The sequence below is a fragment of the Bolinopsis microptera genome, chromosome 10 (genome assembly GCF_026151205.1).
Source record: "Bolinopsis microptera isolate Bmic1 chromosome 10, MBARI_Bmic_1.0, whole genome shotgun sequence".
Lineage (NCBI taxonomy): Eukaryota > Metazoa > Ctenophora > Tentaculata > Lobata > Bolinopsidae > Bolinopsis > Bolinopsis microptera.
The window spans coordinates 11,845,541-11,853,046 of NC_087081.1; the positions used below are offsets into that span (position 1 = coordinate 11,845,541).

At 37.8% G+C, this 7,506-nt stretch overlaps 1 protein-coding gene across 1 annotated transcript in view; it reads left to right on the forward strand.

Annotated features, from left to right (window-relative positions):
- Window positions 1-2,167: 2,167 nt before the first annotated feature.
- The window catches only part of LOC134822073 (cyclin-I-like), a 48,767-nt gene continuing 43,428 nt past the window's right edge, over window positions 2,168-7,506 (forward strand). The window contains exon 1 of the mRNA XM_063832930.1: window positions 2,168-2,177. The gene's annotated coding sequence lies outside the window, so the exon portion shown is untranslated. The remainder of the gene's footprint in view (window positions 2,178-7,506) is intronic.

Sequence of the window (7,506 nt, forward strand, 5' to 3'; positions counted from 1 at the left end):
CATTCCGACGGCTGTATCCCGGAGCTGGAGGCTCGTCCAGAAATGACTTCACGAAGTTCGTTAAAGCTGCTTTGAATTGCATAGGATCCTCGATGGTGTGCATATGTGTTGGGATTACATTCCATAATCGAGGTCCAGTGACTGCAAATGAGTTGTCTGTAGTGCTTGATTACGTTGACTGTTGGACTTAGCTATCATGGGCACAACTGCTTTTTGACCATGTCTGAGAGTCACCGAGAACTGGATACCAATATCGTTAGGGCACTTGCAAATTGCAATGCAGAACTTTCCACATGTTGATGATTAAATACCGTTCTCTTCTTCTTTGCAATGACATCAGATCTAGGGCCTTTAATCTCTGCCAGTAGTTAAGGTGATCTATTTTCGATGTAAACGTACGCTGAATCCCTTCTAGCTGTTGGATGTCCTTGTTCTTAGAGCAATTCCACAGAGGACAGCAATACCTACTCCAGATGGCTTCTAACGAGAGACTTGTACAGAGTCATCATGGTGGCTTTGTCTCTCGTTTTGAACGCACTTAGCACCCAAGAAGCAACTTTTCCTGCACGTTCAGCTATCCTGTTGACGTGTGGGGTCCAGGACAAATCAGTGGAAACTGTCACTCCTAGAACTTTCACCGTTTGAGTGGGGTACAGCATGTTTCCGTTAGACACTTCATAACGGGTGATGACTAAAAAATGGGACTTTTTTCAAGGGTCTTTTTAGTGTCGATAAAACTATTTTTGGTTCAAACCAATGAAACAGCGTTGTAAAACGGGCAATTTTGAACGAGTATGGTCAATGACAAGCGCCCATGAGCCCATTTTGATTGGTTCAGGAGGGCTTCTTTCATCAAGCTCAAAAATCCGTCTGTACAGTTGGGCCTAAAATCGTGTTGGCGCAGTCTCTTCTTTTGTGCCCTAAGGCCCATGTATGCTTGTAAGCCATATTCCGGGCATGTACATGTGTTGCCAGGACTCTAAAGAAGTCCTCTATGGGTTGAGATTGTCAAAATTTACTTTGGTCGATAACTTTTGGGACGAAATTGCCCTTATGGCAAATAAAGATGTGGTTTTCCCAGAAAAATACGATCTAGCCCCATCCTAACGAACCACCTTCCACCCTTTGGGGATATTTTCTTGTAGGAACAACACCTGGCAAGGCTTCAAGCACTTTGATTTTTACGTGGTACCATTATAGACCATGCTAAAGCCGATAGTTGACCTAGCCTCGATCTTTCACACCATAAAATTTTACCCCTCAGGTGGTTTTGAGCTCAAATATCTTCTTACTGGTTTTAGCTACGCTGATGGGTGTTGAACCCTCGTCTTAAGCATAACATTCGGCATACTCTCTGCTAAATATTTTTTGGTATGGAAGCTTTAGGTAACTACCTGTGAGGCGACTTCTGTGAACAGAGCTTTACTGTAAAGTTTTTATAGGACCCCTCCCCTAGTTCGAGACCATTATCGGGGACAAAGATCAACCAATTTTATCAAATGGGGGTGGAAACTGTTCGAGTATCGTTCAGAGTAACTGGTGGTTGTGGTAAAATATCAAAATTTTGTTCAGGTGGAATCTGAGGGCTAAAAAACATGTAGTCCCATTTTTTATTCATCACCCGTTATGTTTGAGCTTGGACGGCGAATGGATGATCAAACAAGGAATTCTTTGGACAATGCTTGTGAACAAGAAGCTCGAACTTATCCTCATGAAGGGCCATATGTTGTTGCACTTAGCCCAATTAACAACAGAGTTGAGATCATCCTGCAGGACATCTTTGTCGGCCAAACTGTAGATATGCTTAAGAATCCTAGTGTCATCCGCAAAGAATCTGATGACAGACCCTTTAACACATAGCATACACTGTTGGCATTATATGTACAGTACGTGAACAACCAGTAATTAATGGAGGGAAAATATTTGTCAAACTTTAGTACGCTATCTGGACTCTAGTTCGACAAGCACCGAAATCGACAGCTGGGCGATTTCTGGCTAACTTTATTTGTCGAACTTCTGTGCGTGTCGAACCACAGTACGTGAATCGATATTAATTAAAGCTCAATATCAGTCGTATTACTCTTAAAATCTCCTGAAATCTCTACCAATCCTACTCATGAGAATATTTATCTTATTACTTTTGGCATGGTCATTCGAACTATATTATAAATAATTTGAACGCAAATAACGGAAGCTTGTAAACTTTTGTAGTTCGTTTATTCATAAAAGAGCGAAAGACCAAGACTTTTTGTGGTATTGTTTGTTTGTTTGTTCATAGAACCCGTCACCAATCTCGTTTTGGAAAATGATCCAACTCAATTCTGAGTGTAAATATGGATGGTACCTGAAAAATGGAAGGGTAGTGACTAGTGGTACTAGAAGGACATAAATCAATTATACCAAATTACAATTGGTTTAGCAATTTTATATTTCAGCTTTTCACGAATTTGTAGATCAAAATTGTCGTCTATAAGGTGTATATATTTGGGGAAATTTATATACTCTTTTTCATCATTACATTATAGTTCAGATATAAATATTTTGATCTCATCAGACAGACCTTAGCTTATCATTGATGAAACTGAAAGGAAACTAAAAGAAACCAGATAAACAACAGCGCCCAGATCATTGTGCACGAGGAAATGTTACACCGCGTGGAAATTGAAACTTTCACTCACTTTCAGAATATTTTTGTTACATTCCCCCAAGATAGCGATATCCCATGAAAATAATCTGGTTCCGATACACTCGACATTTAGATCGCTGGAAGCTAGGAAGTTCAATGGTGTGGATCTAATCAAGCTTCCAGATATAGTAATGATAGTAGACAAAGATAAAAATATAACGGCCCGTATCCCACTGTCTAAATTTTTATTTCTTGCGAGCGTGCTAAATCACTCTACAGTCGATCTTCGAGATTGTTCTAAAAGGGTCCCCGACAGTTGAAACCAACTTCAATCGATGTATTTTCGGACGCTGATTCCGAATCACCCCCCATGACATAGGGTTAAAATGCTCTCCTGACGAGATATTGGCGAAAAACTGTCTTGATCACGTGATATGACCGTATAAGGAAGTTAGTCTAATTTCTCGATAGGGTTAGGGTTTCAGTATATGCTTTTGTTAAGGATTGGGTTAGGGTTAGGGTTGGGATCAGATTACAGGGTTAGAGTTTCGAATAGTCGTTCAGGACCAGCTAGAGAAGGGGTTGAAAAAGTCACGTGACAGTCGAGTGTAGAGTGATTAATCATCATCCTATTTCTTGACGTAGCATGGAATCCAATTCTTTTCAAACTGTTTGCAGCCATAAGTGGCGTACCACTATAAACACAGTTTGCTCTCTCAACAGAATTTATTAAGTTGCGCGTACGCCGTACCTAGTTTATTGACTTGATTTAATGGCCAGATTTACATTGAATTTTTGCTGTATTCCACAACTTAGCTTCCGTGAAGATTAAATCTGGGATTGTTTCTATCTAATTGTTTCTATCATCATCATATCATATCATTTTATCAGGAGTATCAAAAAACAATCAATATCCATTATCCCCGACAACTAAGAACCTTTGGAGATACTTTAAACATTCAGTGCAGATGTCCAACGATTTCACAGCTGTGCTGTGCATAAGTTGATTAAATTTCTATTATTTCTTTGAGTATGTCATTAATGCCGGGATGTACATATATTAGTTGAGGCTTCTTTGTTGATATGTGGCTCCCCATATTTTCTCCGATCAGTGATTCACTACATGTAAAGTCAATTCTTTTAAAATTCATCCTATATTTTCTAAATTCATTGATGTGTCTCATAATTGAATCGGTAACAAGCCAAACTTTCATGAGTTAAGCACTTACGACCATGATTTTGAGGGAGGGCTGATCAAGTCTCGTACTTGTGATTCATGTATGCCTCGTATCACTCCCCTTGCATGCCGTTCGCACACGTACGGCTTACGTCCTCGGATCCGAGAACCAGCCCCTTTCAGACCCGTCCCCCCCCCCCCCCCCCGACTCACGTCTATCGGTCTTTTATGTGATCACATGCCGACAGCTTGAACACTGTGCACTTCTAAATAGGTACTTCTTAATACACAACTTCTTGCTACCCTGTCATGTGAACCCTACCCAATACCAAGGTTTTTGGTTCTCGGACTGTTAGAATTCTCGGACTATTAGAATATGAATCAGATCACAAATGATACGTCACTGATTGGGCCATGTGATTTGATACCTGCATGGGAGCCCGCAATGAGAAGTTCTTAGTTGTCGGTAACCAAAAAAACTTATTAAATATTTTTATTTGTTCACTTATTTGATTAGGTCTCCTTAATCATTCGAGTGACCTGCACTAATGAGCTCCCGTTGGCCGTTTGTGTCGTATCATCTCCCTTCTTTTTCAGAGTACATTTTTCAGAGTACAGCGATAAATCATCATTAAATAGAACCGTTCGAAAATGTTGCCCCTTCCATAGCATGCTCAGTCTGATTTGAAAAGACTAGTTGACACAATCTGTTTTACCTTTAAAGATAGTCCATTCCACAGTAAATGGGTTCTGTAGACAAATTAATATATGATCAACGAATACTTTACCTGACACCCCTCCAAGAAGTCTAATTTAGTCAAGTATGAATGCTTTTTGTACAAACTATCACCAATCAAATTTCATCGCCCGTTTTGCATAAAATGGATCATTTACAAGGGTCTTATCGAGGTTAACTGGATTACGACACCGAATACTTAATACTTCAATAATCATCAGCCGTCCCCCATGACGATTGACGATCTGTAACTGTGCAACGAAACTCAATAATTGTTTGAACTCTGACAGCTTCGACACAATTAAATCTTAATTTGACTATGTGCATAAATTTCTGGATGTGTCCCCCGGGAATTGAAAATTTTATTTAACTATTGAGAAATTACAGTCACTTTTACTTTTAAGTTATTTTATATTTATAGTATGTGAAAATATCATATATTCGCTGTGGATGGTTCAAACATGTTTATCACAAACCACACTGTATTCTTAATTTTTTACTTCAAAGGGACCACGATTTGCAAGCTTAGATTAATGCGTTACAATTTCGTATTTTGGTTATCACCCGTCGCAATTTATAGACGATATCATAATTTTGATCGTGTTAATTTCTTCAACATTGCTGTGTATAAAGTTTGAAAAAGATTTTCGATTAGAAAATCGAGAATATTTTATCTGTAAAAAGATATAACGTCTTTTTCACCTTTAGTGACTTATTCTTAATTTCATTTCAGAGCATGAAATGACTGACGTTAATTTGCAAGGTCGTTAATATAATAGCTCATCTAAATCTTTTATAAGCTATATCAATTAGTAATCACTAGCATTTGCTATATTCATGTACATTTGACTGACGGTGTCACACAATTATAGGTACTCACTCAGAAATAAAGATCCAGTGTAAGTATTTTTACGATAAAGCTATAAAGTACCAACATTGTATGCATTTTTGAATGACATATGTATTGTATCCTCCCAATCCAATTATATATCGTAAGGCCGCCATAGTTGATACAAGTTCCTAACATAATTCATATTTAAAACTATCGGATCTGCAGACAGTTACACCGGGGAACTCCTCGATTCCAGAATCTCCACTTTATGCATCACATACTATGTTTTTTCTAAAATCAAATCTTAGTATGTATATGACTATATGTGATTCACATAGTTTCTCTCGTACTACTTCGGTAGTGCATATACTAAAATTGGAACGATAAAGAGAAGATTCACATAGTCATACTTTGATTGGATTTTAGAAAATTGAATTTTTATTGTTGATGTAACAGTCCTTGCCTGAATAGATATCTTGCAAAGTAACCTTGCTCCGCACCCTGTCTAGATTTACAGCTTCCTGCAGGCTGCCACTAAAATTGTTCTTCCTGATTTTTTCTGTTAGACCCTAGCGTCTCCTATAAGTTTTAATATAACAACCCAACCCACTGCCAATTATATTAATCATACCATCATAATTATATTATCCTATGTGATTTTTTATTTTATCCCTGATAAACCGAGAACCCATATCTGAGAGAGCGTTTTCTCCCCGAATTTTAGGTCGTTTTTAACGAAAAAACGACAAATTATTAATTAACGTCAATAATTCGGTAATAAATACCACGCTTATCTTACAAATATCGGCTTTGATCCGCGGCTGGATAGAAATATCGATATCATATCATTGTATGAATATCCTTAAGGTTAACAACTTCACTAAGATTTATTCAGTTGATAGTTTTTTTGGAAAGTTTGCAAAAATGTTGCAACATAGAGATGATAATGATCTGCACTAGAGACGATAAAGATTTAAAAAATAATCAAATATATCAATAAACTAAGTAATAAATTTTACCATATTGCGGTTCCGCAGCTCCCCCTAATGCTGTACGCAGTATACGTGTACGCGAAATTTATTAATTTTTTCAGTAGATTGCCCATCTCCCAACATACTGAACATTCGATCCAAATTGGCCCGCAAACGTTTAGGTTATTTAATTATATAGGACGCACTCTCATCCTCCGCTCTTGTGTGTACCGCCATTGTGTCTTCCACCCTCATGTCTGGTTCCCGACGTTGCATGCCAGGTAAAGTCCACACTCAAATTTCACATTTCCAAAGAAGGTGAAGCGATTTAATACGCATAATTTTCCTCTCCCACCTTCCTCCAGCTGCTGCACCCCATCCCGTAAGGTCCAAACATGTCCATTAATTGGACAATGACTTGCGGAGGATTAGGTACCAAGAAACTGTAAAAGTTGCAGGTTTGTTGAAACTAACACAAAAAAGGAATTAATCATGTTAATCCAGCCACCTCACCAAAAAGCTCATGATCAGCTTGTCGTTTATTTAGTTGGAATTTAGTTTTTCCAAAAAAATTACGACGAGTGACTAGAGAAACAATTTGATAAATTAAAATGTTGCAACTTTATGAAGTGAAAACGTTGTGAAACTAGCTTTATATGATTTACAAAGACAGACTTAAAATGTACAAAACTAGACGTAGACAGTACAAATACAATTAAAAACTGATTCATATTAGAACTATGATGAAACCATGGCATTAGATTTCTCTGCGTCATTAAATGATGGTGAGTGTTAACTTATAATCTCAAAAAATTGTCGGTGCGTTAGTTAACTGAACAACCTAAGGTAAACGCACTCCATTGTTCATCAACGTTCGCGTTGTTATTCAATCTTAAGCGAGAGGCTTTGTTGGAATTAATATCTTCATAAACTAGGTAAATCACGTACTTTCACCACGATATACGGTAAAACCCCGGTAAATCGGGGTTTTAATTGTAAACACTATGCATATTGTAAGCCCCAATTTGAATTTTGAGGGAATGAAATGGCCGCAGTGAATATTTGGGTTTCCAGCAAATCGATTATCGAAGCGTGGTAAATGGTAATTTTACCGTAACGTAAAACTCTTTATTATCGTTATTCGAAGGCATTAAACTGTGGATT